The sequence below is a fragment of the Dipteris shenzhenensis genome, chromosome 33 (assembly GCF_047967505.1).
Source record: "Dipteris shenzhenensis isolate YYH24624 ecotype China chromosome 33, Dip_SZ_1.0, whole genome shotgun sequence".
In the NCBI taxonomy this organism is placed as follows: Eukaryota; Viridiplantae; Streptophyta; class Polypodiopsida; order Gleicheniales; family Dipteridaceae; genus Dipteris; species Dipteris shenzhenensis.
In genome coordinates, this window is record NC_141628.1 from 11,671,894 (window position 1) to 11,688,435 (window position 16,542).

Below are 16,542 nucleotides of genomic sequence, written 5' to 3' on the forward strand. Positions count from 1 at the left end.
AATCTTACAATTCTTGTTTGTATAAAAAATGATCAAGATAGTTCATATTAACAAATCCCAAATTTTGTAGGTATTTCATTGGAAGGCAAAATCTATGCATGACTTTCACATATAGAAGATTTAGATGGAAGAACCTTTAATGAGAAGCAATGGATGATAATTTGTGCAATGGGACTCATAGTCCTATTGTCGAGGTATCAATTTATCGGCAAGGACATCATGATCTAATGTTCCTTGTCTCTTGCAACAAACATTTAGTACAATGTCGATTGAACACTTCAAATGTGACATTTCGATGAGCAAATCTTACAATTCTTGTTTGTATAAAAAATGATCAAGATACTATGTATTAACAGATCCCAAATTTTGTAGATATTTCATTGAAAGGCAAAATCTATGCATGACTTTCACATATAGAAGGTTTAGATGGAAGAACCTTCAGTGGGAAGCAATGGATGATGATCATGATCTAATGTTCCTTGTCTCTTGTAACAAACATTTAGTACAATGTCGATTGAACACTTCAGATGTGACATTTTGATGAGCAAATCTTAGAATTCTTGTTTGTATAAAAAATGATCAAGATACTATGTATTAATAGATCCCAAATTTTGTAGGTATTTCATTGGAAGGCAAAATCTATGCATGACTTTCACATATAGAAGGTTTAGATGGAAGAACCTTGAATGGGAAGCAATGGATGATGATCTGCGCAATGGGACTCATAGTCCTGTTGTCGAGGTATCAATTTATTGGCAAGGACATCATGATCTAATGTTGGAATTGGAAGAGGAGTGGACCATGCGATTTATCAGGGAAAAATTGCAGTTGGAAACAGCAAGTCCTCCCCAAGACTATTATTTTAGACTTGATAATCGCAAAGTTAGATATAGAAATGAGACAAGTATCCTTTGTAAGAATTGTTGCCCCCGCCCATACTCTAGAGATAGTAGAGACATGATGGCAGGTATTTCATAATATCAAGTTTCTTGGATCCTTAATGCTTTAACAATGCACTTGGCAATGAGGCATTGTTACATGTATGAATAGAAATCATAAATAATACAAAGTGTTGTTTCATTTATTGTGTTAAGATTTTTTAAATTAAGTCTATACCTCTATACTGATGGCTCTCTATGGTCTATGAATGATAAAGCGATAAATATTTATAATTTTAAATCTGTGTGGATATTTGTATATTTGTATTGTGCAAGAGAGAGAGTGTGTGAGAGAGATAGATAGCAATTAGAGTGTGCGAGAGAGAGAGAGAGAGAGAGAGAGAGAGAGAGAGAGAGAGAAGTTGAGAGTGCAATAAGAGACACAAATAACGCACCTGGCCATGAGACAGAGTTAGATGTATGAATAGAGAGAGAGAGAGAGAGAGAGAGAGAGAGAGAGAGAACAGTCAGGGACACAAATAATGCACCTGGCCATGAGAAATTGTTAGATGTATGAATAGAGAGAGAGAGAGAGAGAGCAGTCATGGACACAAAGGGAGGGAAAGAGACAGAGGGAGGGGGAGGGACACAAAGGGAGATAGAGAGAGTTAAGATTGCATTTATTTATTTGCACCTCTAAGTTGAGAAAGGAAAAATATGAAAGTTAATTAAGGTCTTTGAGAGACTGTGAGATTGAAAAAAAACCCAGATACAATTGATCCAAAGGGTGGATCTACTAACAAAATACAAAAAGTGTATATGTAAAATCAATGTCCATGACAATGGAGATGGGAATAGAAAGAGGGATATGGAGAGTGGGATAGAGAGAGAGAGGTAGAGAATGGAAAGAGAGAGAGAGAGAGAGAGAGTTAATATTGCATTTATTCATTTGCACCTCTAAGTTGAGAAAGAGAAAAATAAGAAAGTTAATTAAGGTCTTCGAGAGACTATGAGATTTTTAAAAAAAATCCAAATACAACTGATCCAAAGGGTGGAGCCGCTAACAAAATACAAAAAGTGTATATGTAAAATCAATGTCCATGACATAGATAGCTAAGGGCAACATGGCAACAAGATGATCATTGGGTGTCAGAGAGAGAGAGACAAAGAGAGAGAGAGAGAGAGAGAGAGAGAAAGAGAGAGAGAAAGTAGGGACACAAAGGGAGGGAAAGAGATAGAGAGAGAGAGAGAGAGAGCAAGGGAGGGAGAGAGAGAGAGAGAGAGAGAGAGAGAGAGAGAGAGAGAGAGAGAGAGCAATGAGGGACACAAACGAAGGGAAAGAAAGAAAGATATATTAACATCCTTGGAAGACCTTGCAGGTCTATGAGAGAGAGAGAGAGAGAGGGAGATAGCTAAGGGTAATGAGAGAGAGAGAGAGGAGAGGGAGATAGCTGAAGGAAGAGTGAGAGAGAGAAAACAATAAATATAAAAATATTGTAATTAAGAGCATTTTTAAGGGCAATGCCCATTTATAAAGTACACTTCTAAGGTCATTTTCACATTTTCAGTTTCCCACTCTTGAGTAACCTTGCATTCTACATCCTCCTCTTTTGTCTTCTCGAGCATCCTCCTACACTCATGGCTTCCCCTAGAGAGGCTTCTGACCAGTGGATTTCATCCACTTATTCCCATGCCTCTGCAGATTAGTTTTATCCTATCTTCTACAAGGCATTCCATCTTGAGTCACACTTGAGAGCTCTCCTTCCTGCTGATTATCCCTCTCTTCAATTTTTTGATAGACTTATCCATGGGCAATCTATCGCAATTGCTAACTCCCCTCACCAGTGGGTTTCATTGGATATTTTGAGCTCTTTTGACCAGAGTGCTAACTTCAAGAAGACACTAGGTAGGGCCATGGATAATGTCCCTATCTCTCTCTATGAGTATGCTATTCCCATCGGGGATGATTCATCTTCCCCAAATGAATTCATTTCATCGAGAGAGATGCAGCCCTTACCGTTCTCCTTTTGTGACTAGCAAGTTTGATGAGGATGTTGGCGAGTAGCCCGAGGTCCTACATCCACAAGTGATGGAGCAGGTCCATCAACAAGTGGTGGAGGAGATGACCTAAACCTAGACCTAGAACTTGAGGAGCATACTATTAGCCTAGCTGAGGAGCAAGTTGAAAGCGATGTCATCTTATCTTCATATCTGACTCGTGCATATCCATCCTCTAATCTAGATGAGGCAGCAACCAAGCCAAACCTTGCTTTGGTTGATCCAATCAGGATTGAGGGTGAGGAATACCTTACCCTATTGGAAGTGATGGAAGAAACCGGTCTCCGAGAGGATGAGGTGCTATGTTGGCTCTCGAATGACACTTTTGATGATGTCATTGATTTTGATGCTCCAGTCAATCCAACCATCGATGATATTGCATGCTTTGATGACTTGAGCCTCACCGATCTAGAGGCAATCCAACTAACACAAAAGGCAATCGAGGATGCCACCCGAGAGTACGACATGTCCAATGAGCAGTTCATGAATTTACAGAGGGAATTGTTTGGGGAGAGAGATGAAGAAGCTAGCACCTCAAGCCAACATGAAGTTCAAGACCAACCACAAAAGGGAGTCCAGACACTGTAGTTGATGCACTCCGTGATGAGGCACAAAAGGTATGTAGCTTTGCCAGCATCATCATGTAATTCAAAATCATCAGTATAATTCTAGGTTTCATTTTAGCAACAAAAATCATTGCTTTTTCTTCAACTAGTAGGGAATAAAAAATAGGGTTTAGGGTTTAGAGTTGAAAACCCAACCAAATCTTATGATTTTAAACCCAAGACATCCTGCCACTGCCACTGCCACTTGCCCCTGCCACTCCACTTGCCCCTGAAAACCCTAAATTCGACATCATGCATGACCAGAGCCCTGTTCCTACTGAAAACCCTAAATTCAACATCATGCAACCAAAGCCCTGTTGCAACAATAGGGCTCTAGTTGCATGATGTGTTGCAACAGGGCTCTGGTTGCATGATGTCAAATTTAGGGCTTTTAGGGGGTTTTTTTGCTTGAAAATGATGCACATGGTTGCTAGGGTGTCAGTGGCCTCCCAAATTTGATTTAGGGAATAAAAAATAAGGTTGAGGGTTAGGGTACAAAACCCAACCAAATGTTATGATTTTAAACCCAAGACATCCTGCCACTGTCACTTGCCCCTACCACTTGCCCTGCCACTTGCCCCTAACACATGCCTTTACCACTTACCCCTCCCACTCCATTTGTGTAAACAATTAGGGTTATGATTTTTTCATAGATGAAAAATAATACCTTTAAATAATTATATTTGGGGGACCACTAGGACCCTAGCAGCTATGTGCATCAATTCTATGCCCAAAAGCCCCTGCAAGCCCAAAATTTGACATTATGTGACTAGAGCCCAGTTTTTGCAGCCCAAAATCCACCATCGTGCAACCAGAGCCTAGGTTTTACAAAAACTAGGGTCTGGTTGCACGATGTTGGATTTTGGGCTTGCAGGGGGTTTTTTGCCATAAAATTGATGCACATGGTTGCTAGGGTCCCAGTGGCCTCTCAAATTTTTAAAGATATTATTTTTCATCTGTGAAAACCCTTATTCTTATTAATTCTTGAAAAATGATATTTTATTAATTTATATAATCTTTGGGTTTTGATATAATATGTTGGTTGCATGATATCTTATGCGTTGATGAGTATACCGGATGCAAGGGGGGAACCAAAGGGTCTTCTAGTGGGGAGATGGCATCGATCGGCCACTACATCAACAGAGTGGCTCAACACATTTTGGTTCGCTAGATGGAAAGATGAACATCATGAAGTTCAAGGTCCTCAGTCGGATGGTGAAGATGAGGCCCATCCGTCCTACTACCGATCATGTTGTTTTGATTAGGCATATTGTAGCTTCATTTTTATTCTCGGACACACGATCTAGTTCACTACATAGTGTCATAGCTATTGCAATGCTAGCTGGCATTACAGATCCCCAGGCTATAGAGAATGAAATTATGCAACCCTCTACTTCAGCAAGCAAAAAAGAGATCTGAGCCAAGCAGGAAGAAGCATAGATTAGAGTAGCTTATGCATTAAAGCTTTCATGATCTTTATGATACTACTCAATGTCAATAAAGAATACCATTTTCAAATTATTTTCTCTTCCCGCTACAAAACATCACTTGCCCAGAGTGTAGTTCCATATCTGAAAGAACCTTTTCAATTCTTGCATAATCATCCTCTCACTCTTTTGTTGGGGCTTCAAGTTATATGCATCAATGATGTACAGATACACCAACTTTTCAATTATTCTCACAATAGCATGAAGTGCACAATAAAGTACTCGCTCAAGAGGAATTTCAAAAATTGGACTCCATGATGGATCTTTCCCTAGAGCATCCCTATCTGCCTGGTGCCTTAGTTTGATCTATCTCTGCAAGTTCAGAGGCCCATTGCTTTTGATTCTTTTTACCACCCTTTGCAAGTACTCTCGTTTGCATGCACAGTGGACAAGGATGGCTTGTATTTGCTCCATGTGCCACATTAAACATACATTTAATAGTCTTGAGGTCAGTAGCAGTAGCTAAATGCCATTCTACTTGGTAGGATCCATATCCCTCAAATTCAAGTAGCTCACCATTGTTATGACCTTTGATCACACCAGTATTCTATTCATCATTGTCAAACTAACTCTTTCTAATTTTTGGCTTTTGACCACCTCACTTTCATCAAGCTTTAGTATACTCTTTAGGGTATCATTGCATTCCCCCATAGGCATATCATAAAACTTCACCATGGCTTGCAGAATTCTTCGAACATCCATCACAAACTTATTGTTGACTGTCAATTCCAATTCTTTAGACTCTCCAGCCTTTGTTTTCAAAGTTATTGTACTACATACATGCTGGGGCTCACTAAGTAAATGAAGTATGCCCAAATTGGGTGCATGCTTGGCCTTATAAACATCAGTCGATTAAGGAAGCATGGCTTTAACTTCTACTCCCATAGAATGTTGTTTTTAAGCTCTTAAATATGAGCTGATATGCCCTTGTACTTATTTCCGTAGTATCACAAACTCCCTGTGCACTAGTTGCATTGAAATGTTCAACAACTTTTTCATTGACTCAGATGTTATCTTTGATTTTAGGCTTTTAAGTTTTGGATGTTGTATAACAGACTCCAACATTTTTTGTGTAAACACTTCACCCATAGCACCATAGTGTTCATCATGGATAGACATGAGTTCTGAAACACTCCTACAAGCTCTCACTCGATGCTTCGAGTGACCACTTTTCTTGGATATTTCATCCATTGGATGCAATTTCCTCTTACATAGTCTTGGACCCATTGAAGTATCCTTCGTGAATGATTTTTGTTTTTTTTACTTGTTGATCTCATCCTTCAAAGCCGTGTTTTGCATCTGTAAGTGAATTGCATTTATAGTGCTCTCTTCCAGTTGAGCATCTAATGTTTGAATCTTTACTTATAATTCCAGATTTTTCTTCTCTATGCCATCATATGCAGACATTTGAACACTTGTAGCTTGCATAGATGATACCAAATGTTGATTCCAAGCCTCCAACATTGCAATCCTTTTGTCTCTTTCATTAAGCAAAGATTGATATTGGCTATGAAGGCTACTTGCTCTAGGACCAATCAACCTTCAACAATATCCTAACAAACCATTCTCACCCTTACATAGGAACTTTATTAAGCTAGTCAATCCATGAAATTGAGGAGTCTGACAAATTTGTGGATCTACTAGATATATTTTCCCTTCTAACCACAAATCCATATGTGCTTTTCCTTGATTTCAAAGAGCTACTAAATCACTTTCACTTGCTAAGGAGGATTCGTTCCTCTTTAAAAATGGTGCATTCTCTGCATCTATTTGAAAATGGATATCCACCTTTTTTAAATTCTGAGTGGCTTTCATGATTTCATGCACTTTCCACCTAATATAATAAAACATTGACATCAACAAATAATATACAAACATGACATGTTTCAGAAAAGTATCAAACCAAGAAAAAAACCCCAATTGCATGCAAAATCTAATGATTGAAATCTACAAATTCAAAAAAACATTTCCTTATCATCAAACACTATTAAACTATGTAAATGAACAATACCCCACAGGGACCTTTGAAGAAAAAACGCGATCAAACTTGTCCTCCTCAATGGTCCCTCTTGTAATTTAGGATGTTGAAATTGATGGATTTTTCTCCAATACTAATTATATGCTTCCAAACAACTCCAAATCTATTTCAAACCATATTCTATAAAAAACCTCAATAGTAAGAGTGTATCTTTTAAAACAAAAAAAGCTTTCTTCCTCTTTAACTGCTTCTTCAAAGTTGCATCATAAAATCTTGTTATTTTCATTGTCTTGCATTGTTCTAAAGGTTTTCTCACCTGAATCTCCATGCAAGTTGCTCTAATAGACCCTGATTTGAGTTGAAAACTAAAAACATTCTTAAACTACATGAATGAACAGTACCTGATTCTTAGAGCAAGGTTCTTTGAAAGAAAAATGTGATCAAACTTGTCCCTCCTAGTGGTCCCAAATGTGTTCCAAGATTGATAAAGTTGATGGTTCTTGCTTCAAAACAAATTATATGCTCCCAAACATCTCAAAATATATTTCAAGCAATATTCTATAGAAAACCATTGATAGTAAGAGTGAAAAAGACTCAATTCTCATGGAATTTCTTACAAAACAAACAAATTTTTCAACGTTTTCAAACCATAAAATAAAACAAAACAACACAACTACACAAAATGAACTACAAACTAATTGTCTCTTCGAAGTTACATCATTAACAAACAAATCTCGTCATAATCACTGTGTTGCATTGTTCCAAATATTATCTCACGTGAACCTCCATACAAGCTATCTGGATGGACCTGAAACCTTCATAAATGGTTCAAAATCATGCAACCCTAGATATTGCAACAGGGAAAGTAACTAGTATTGAGAGATGGGCAAAAGAAAGATTGATTCTCATGCATCAGCAACCGCAATGCTTGAAAATCAATCTTCTGTGATCCTTTCTCAAAGAATCTCATCCAATAGCTCCTTCTAAGCTCCAAACACCTTGCATCATTCATGGCTCACTCAGAACATTGATTGCCTTGTCTTCCTGAATGAAATGATTTTAGATCGTGGGAGGATCTCAGATGAGAGAGGAAGTGGTGAGGTTTGAAGGAGAAGCACCCAAAATAGAGAAAGAAAAAGGTAGGTTGAATCTCATTCAAAAATCTTGAACGTTTTGAAAGAATGAGAGTGAAATAGGAGGGAAATATACGTAGAGAAGAGAAGTGATGAGATTTTGGCATGAGAGTCCATCCCATGAGAGAAGAAAGAAGCTTCCCAGAGCCAGCAGGAAATTTGAAAAGAGGACTAGAGCAAAGAAAAATTCCAAATGGTGCTCAGAAATGAGGGGGAAGCAAGAGGAATGAGAGAGAATGAAAGGAGTGTGGTAGTTGGATGGGAGGATTTGGTTTTAGGTCAAATGGTACAAGTTTGGTTGAGAAACTAGGTTTCTCAATTTGGTTACAATTAAAAAACGTGATGGGAGAGTTGAGGTAGCAAGTGGGTGCTCCACCTCATTGTTTGGGCCATTGAATAAAGAAAATGCCCATCATCCATTGCCCTTTTTTGGGCCTTCGGGAGTCGATTTTTAGTGTCTCCAGGGTCGATTTGAGGGTTTTGGCTCGTTAGTACAAATCCCCCATTCCAGGCATTTTTGCCCTTTTTTGGGCCTCCGAGTGTCAGTTTTTGGTGTCTCCAAGGTCGATTGGAGGGTTTTGGCCTGCTTTGCACACGTTGGCAATGTCAGAATCATTAAATTTTGCATAGAAAATCATCTTTTGAAGATCATGTGTCAGACAATAAAAGAAAAATATTTTGAATATGACTTATTTTATCTTTTTTCCATGGTTTTTGGTATGTTTTCAACGTTACGTTGGCCCTCTTCTGATTGGTCAAGAGCCTATTTTTCTAGACCCTTAAAAGTCCCAAAATGAGCTCCCTTTTTTCCTAATGCTTGCAATGAGACTACATTTTGTTAGTACTATCTTAGTCATCCTCGTCTACCACTCCAAGACACCCCAAGATGTGCTCATGCCTGTCTAAATCCAATTTGAAGACACTCTTGCCCTTCTTTCATTGTGGCATAGGTTGCATCTGGAACTTAATAGCTCTTACTAGATGAGAGTACACAAATGTTTATGGACTCTTATGTAGCAGCTCATAATTGTGGCCGCTCTTGGATGCTTTTTTGTACTAAAAAGCTCCAACTACTACATCCCACTTCTCATATGTTGTTCCCCAATTACCCTTAAATGCTTCCTCAACCTTATTCTTAGGTTTTTTGCACTGTAACACAAAGTATGGGTCATCTTCATTGTTCTTCCTAGAGGCAGCAACAACAACAAAGTTATCCCCCTCTTCTAGACAAATAGTGAGGTCATCAAAACTCTCCCCAAACTATGGGGAGTTGTTGTTTGTCTCTCCATGTTTAGCACTCCATCTAAATGTAGAGGAGAAACCTGACCAGAGCCCTGTTCCTACTGAAAACCCTAAATTCAACATCATGCAACTAGAGCCCTGTTACAACAACAGGGCTCTAGTCACATGATGTGTTGCAACAGGGCTCTGGTTGCATGATGTCGAATTTAGGACTTTTAGGGGTTTTTTTGCTTGAAAATGATGCACATGGTTGCTAGGGTGTCAGTGACCTCCCAAATTTGATTTAGGGAATAAAAAATAAGGTTGAGGGTTAGGGTACAAAACCCAACCAAATGTTATGATTTTAAACCCAAGACGTCCTGCCACTATCACTTGCCCCTACCACTTGCCCTGCCACTAGCCCCTGACACATGCCTTTGCCACTTACCCCTCCCACTCCATTTGTGTAAACAATTAGGGTTATGGTTTTTTCACAGATGAAAAATAATACCTTTAAATAATTATATTTGGGGGGCAACTAGGACCCTAGCAGCTATGTGCATCAATTCTATGCCCAAAAAACCCTGCAAGCCCAAAATCTGACATTATGTGACTAGAGCCCAGTTTTTGCAGCCCAAAATCCACCATCGTGCAACGAGAGCCTAGGTTTAGCAGAAACTAGGGTCTGGTTGCACGATGTTGGATTTTGGGCTTGCAGAGGGTTTTTTGGCATAAAATTGATGCACATGGTTGCTAGGGTCCCAGTGGCCTCTCAAATATAATTTTTTAAAGATGTTATTTTTCATCTGTGAAAACCCTTATTCTTATTAATTCTTGAAAAATGATATTTTATTAATTTATATAATCTTTGGGTTTTGATATAATATGTTGGTTGCATGATATCTTATGCGTTGATGAGTATACCGGATGCAAGGGGGGAACCAAAGGGTCTTCTAGTGGGGGGAGGGCATCGATCGGCCACTACATCAACAGAGTGGCTCAACACATTTTGGTTCGCTAGATGGAAAGATGAACATCATGAAGTTCAAGGTCCTCAGTCGGATGGTGAAGATGAGGCCCATCCGTCCTACTACCGATCATGTTGTTTTGATTAGGCATATTGTAGCTTTATTTTTATTCTCAGACACACGATCCGGTTCACTACATAGCGTCATAGGTATTGCAATGCTAGCTGGCATTACAGATCCCCAGGCTATAGAGAATGAAATTGTGCAGCCCTCTACTTTAGCAAGCAAAAAAGAGATCTGAGCCAAGCAAGAAGAAGCATAGATTAGAGTAGCTTATGCATTAAAGCTTTGATGATCTTTATGATACTACTCAATGTCAATAAAGAATACCATTTTCAAATTATTTTCTCTTCCCGCTACAAAACATCACTTGCCCAGAGTGTAGTTCCATATCTGAAAGAACCTTTTCAATTCTTGCATAATCATCCTCTCACTCTTTTGTTGGGGCTTCAAGTTATATGCATCAATGATGTACAGATACACCAACTTTTCAATTATACTCACAATAGCATGAAGTGCACAATAAAGTACTCGCTCAAGAGGAATTTCAAAAATTGGACTCCATGATGGATCTTTCCCTAGAGCATCCCCATCTGCCTGGTGCCTTAGTTTGATCTATCTCTGCAAGTTCAAAGGCCCATTGCTTTTGATTCTTTTTACCACCCTTTACAAGTACTCTCGTTTGCATGCACAGAGGACAAGGATGGCTTGTATTTGCTCCATGTGCCACATTAAACATACATTTAATAGTCTTGAGGTCGGTAGCAGTAGCTAAATGGCATTCTACATGGTAGGATCCATATCCCTCAAATTCAAGTAGCTCACCATTGTTATGACCTTTGATCACACCAGTATTCTATTCATCATTGTCAAACTAACTCTTTCTAATTTTTGACTTTTGACCACATCACTTTCATCAAGCTTTAGTATAATCTTTAGAGTACCATTGCATTCCCCCATAGGCATATCATAATACTTCACCATGGCTTGCAGAATTCTTCGAACATCCATCACAAATTTATTGTTGACTGTCAATTCCAATTCTTTAGACTCTCCAGCCTTTGTTTTCAAAGTTAGTGTACTACATACATGCTGGGGCTCATTGAGTAAATGAAGTACGTCCAAATTGGGTGCATGCTTGGCCTTATAAACATCAATCGATTAAGGAAGCATGGCTTTAACTTCTACTCCCATAGAAAAACATGTTGTTTTTAAGCTCTTAAATATGAGCTGATATGCCCTTGTACTTATTTCCATAGTATCACAAACTCCCTGTGCACTAGTTGCATTGAAATGTTCCACAACTTTTTCATTGACTCAGATGTTATCTCTGATTTTAGGCTTTTAAATTTTGGATGTTGTATAATAGACTCCAACATTTTTTGTGTAACCACTTCACCCATAGCACCATAGTGTTCATCATGGATAGACATGAGTTCTGAAACACTCCTACAAGCTCTCACTCGATGCTTCGAGTGACAACTTTTCTTGGATATTTCATCCATTGGATGCAATTTCCTCTTACATAGTCTTGGACCCATTGAAGTATCCTTCGTGAATGATTTTTGTTTTTTTTACTTGTTGATCTCATCCTTCAAAGCCGTGTTTTGCATCTGTAAGTGAATTGCATTTATAGTGCTCTCTCCCAGTTGAGCATCTAATGTTTGAGTCTTTACTTATAATTCCAGATTTTTCTTCTCTATGCCATCATATGCAGATTATAATTCCAGATTTTTCTTCTCTATGCCATCATATGCAGACATTTGAACACTTGTAGCTTGCATAGATGATACCAAATGTTGATTCCAAGCCTCCAACATTGCAATCCTTTTGTCTCTTTCATTAAGCAAAGATTGATATTGGCTATGAAGGCTACTTGCCCCAAGACCAATCAGCCTTCAACAATATCCTAACAAACCATTCTCACCCTTACATAGGAACTTTATTAAGCTGGTCAATCCATGGAATTGAGGAGTCTGACAAATTTATGGATCTACTAGATATATTTTCCCTTCTAACCACAAATCCATATGTGCTTTTCCTTGATTTCAAAGAGCTACTAAATCACTTTCACTTGCTAAGGAGGATTCATTCCTCTTTAAAAATGGTGCATTCTCTGCATCTATTTGAAAATGGATATCCACCTTTTTTAAATTCTGAGTGGCTTTCATGATTTCATGCACTTTCCACCTAATATAATAAAACATTGACATCAACAAATATTATACAAACATGACATGTTTCAGAAAAGTATCAAACCAAGAAAAAATGAAAACCCCAATTACATGCAAAATCTAATGATTGAAATCTACAAATTCAAAAAAACATTTCCTTGTCATCAAACACTATTAAACTATGTAAATGAACAATACCTCACAGGGACCTTTGAAGAAAAAATGTGATCAAACTTGTCCTCCTCAATGGTCCCTCTTGTAATTTAGGATGCTGAAATTGATGGATTTTTCTCCAATACTAATTATATGCTTCCAAACAACTCCAAATCTATTTCAAACCATATTCTATAAAAAACCTCAATAGTAAGAGTGTATCTTTTAAAACACAAAAATCTTTCTTCCTCTTTAATTGCTTCTTCAAAGTTGCATCATAAAATCTTGTTATTTTCATTGTCTTGTATTGTTCTAAAGGTTTTCTCACCTGAATCTCTATGCAAGTTGCTCTAATAGACCCTGATTTGAGTTGAAAACTAAAAACATTCTTAAACTACATGAATGAACAGTACCTGATTCTTAGAGCAAGGTTCTTTGAAAGAAAAATGTGATCAAACGTGTCCCTCCTAGTGGTCCCAAATGTGTTCCAAGATTGATGAAGTTGATGGTTCTTGCTTCAAAACAAATTATATGCTCCCAAACATCTCAAAATATATTTCAAGCAGTATTCTATAGAAAACCATTGATAGTAAGAGTGAAAAAGACTCAATTCTCATGGAATTTCTTACAAAACAAACAAATTTTTCAATGTTTTTAAACCATGAAATAAAACAAAACAACACAACTACACAAAATGAACTACAAACTAATTGTCTCTTCGAAGTTACATCATTAACAAACAAATCTCATCATAATCACTATGTTGCATTGTTCCAAATATTATCTCACCTGAACCTCCATACAAGCTATCTGGATGGACCTGAAACCTTCACAAATGGTTCAAAATCATGCAACCCTAGAGATTGCAACAGGGAAAGTAACTAGTATTGAGAGATGGGCAAAAGAAAGATTGATTCTCATGCATCAGCAACCGCAATGCCTGAAAGTCAATCTTCTTTGATCCTTTCTCAAAGAATCTCATCCAATAGCTCCTTCTAAGCTCCAAACACCTTGCATCATTCATGGCTCACTCAGAACATTGATTGCCTTGTCTTCCTAAATGAAATGATTTTAGATCGTGGGAGGATCTCAGATGAGAGAGGAAGTGGTGAGGTTTGAAGGAGAAGCACCCAAAATAGAGAAAGAAAAAGGTAGGTTGAATCTCATTCAAAAATCTTGAACGTTTTGAAAGAATGAGAGTGAAATAGGTGGGAAATGTAGGTAGAGAAGAGAAGTGATGAGATTTTGGCATGAGAGTCCATCCCAGGAGAGAAGAAAGAAGCTTCCTAGAGCCAGCAGGAAATTTGAAAAGAGGACTAGAGCAAAGAAAAATTCCAAATGGTGCTCAGAAATGAGGGGGAAGCAAGAGGAATGAGAGAGAATGAAAGGAGTGTGGTAGTTGGATGGGAGGATTTGGTTTTAGGTCAAATGGTACAAGTTTGGTTGAGAAACTAGGTTTCTCACTTTCGTTACAATTAAAAAACGTGATGGGAGAGTTGAGGTAGCAAGTGGGTGCTCCACCTCATTGTTTGGGCCATTGAATAAAGAAATAGAGAAGTCAGGCCACTTCTTATATTCTATTGCCTTCCACCAACCAATATTCTATTGGGTTTTATTCACCTTATTCTTCCATGTCACTAGCCCAAGGGCTCCCTTACAGGGCCCTTTTTGAGTCCAAATTTTTTGTAATGTTTGGTCTTGTTTTTGTACGTATGGTGTTTTGTTTTGTTTTCCTCATAGTAGTGCAAAAAGGGGGCTCAATGTATTGTTATTCCGCATGTTGGGTTAGAAAATGGAGTTCTATCTCAAGTTTATGAATTAGAATCTTGATGTTATGGATCAAAATCCTAACATTTCAATTGGTAGAGGAGCTTTGGGCATTGTAATCCCTAGTATGTCAAGAAAATCAAAGAAAGGAATGTTTGTTGTTGCAAAACACACATAGAATTTGACTTGGGCTGGCAAGATATGAATGACTTGAGATCTAATCATGCTGGAGCATTGCTCCATGGTGAGGATCAATGCCCATGTCTCCCTAATGATTAGGCCACCTAGATCCTCATGATGTGTTACAAGGGAGACTAGGTTTTATAGCCTAAGATCTCTATGGAAGCCAATGGTTTGTCCAAAGGGAGACCATGAGTGGTGCCACATTGAATGCATCCATGGCACATGCAAGCTCATTGTATTCTGAAGTTGAAGAAGATGCAATTTCATGTCTATCCAAATGAAATGAGGGAAGACAACCTTGTTTCTCTAAAATAGAGGAGATTTGAAAATGTCAATGGTGAAGGATCAAATTAAAAGAGATGGCTACTATCATATAAGAGCACTCAGGCGAGGGAGCTTAGGTCATGTGGTTCAATCCATCCCAAATTATGTGCTTCACAATTTCACAGCCAGTTGGCAAGATAAGCAGTTCAAGACGTACCTTGCCAATTTTCCCCAGGACACATATTGTCTCTGTCATTGATTTTGCAGAAAATTATTAATTTCATGAACAAGATGAGATACAAAGTGCTCATTGGTACAACAAGCATTGTGCATATCACAAACAGTCATTTGCTTGATTCTTCTATGACTAATGCCAATCTCCTTTTGCTAACTCACAGGAGTCCATGTCAGTGCAATGCACATACCATTTCTACATTTCAGATGATGATAGGAAAAATGACACCTTATTTGTGCAGCATGATTTTCTACTGCATTGGGAATGGATGAAAAAAGAAGATCCCCATGCAAAAAATATAAAACAACATTGGGTGTGGTCAGATGGTGCTGCCTCTCAATTTAATCAGCCTGTGGATTCTACTTTGTCTCAAGGTTCAAATCCCTAACTGGTCTAGATTTTCACCTGCATTGGGAATGGATGAAAAAAGAAGATCCCCATGCAAAAAATATATAACAACATTGGGTGTGGTCAAATGGTGCTGCCTCTCAATTTAATCAACCTGTGGATTCTACTTTGTCTCAAGGTTCAAATCCCTAACTGGTCTAGATATGATGTGGAATTATTAAACAAGCTCTATTTAAACACCAATTAACATGCCCTCAAGAAAAGCTCAATGATTTGCATGATGTTGTAACATAGCTCACCACCGACCTCTTCACAGGCATGCATTCAACATATAATAAACAAAGCCTTAAGAATAGTGTAGTGCGTAGATGAAGTGGAAATGAGAAGCTGGCATGATTGCAAGAAAATTAAAGGAGTTTGTAGTTTGCACAGCATATGGAGATTTTTAGACACCCATCTGATCAAAACAAGAAAACTTTCTTGTTTCTACACTATGTACATCATAGAGGATCATGACAATTGTGAGAACATTGCAACTGTGAAGACATGGAAGCAAGTTCAGGTTTCTCCTCTACATTTAGATGGAGTGCTAAACATGGAGAGACAAACAACAACTCCCCATAGTTTGGGGAGAGTTTTGATGACCTCACTAACTGTCTAGAAGAGGGGGATAACTTTATTGTTGTTGCTGCCTCTAGGGAGAACAAGGAAGATGACCCATACTTTGTGTTACAGTGCAAAAAACCTAAGAATAAGGTTGAGGAAGCATTTAAGGGTAATTGGGGAACAACCTATGAGAAGTGGGATGTAGTAGTTGGAGCTTTTTGGTACAAAAAAACATCCAAGAGAGGCCACAATTATGAGCTGCTACATAAGAGTCCATAAACATTTGTGTACTCTCATCTAGTAAGAGCTATTAAGTTCCAGATGCAACCTATGCCACAATGAAAGAAGGGCAAGAGTGTCTTCAAATTGGATTTAGACACGCATGAGCACATCTTGGGGTGTCTTGGAGTGGTAGACGAGGATG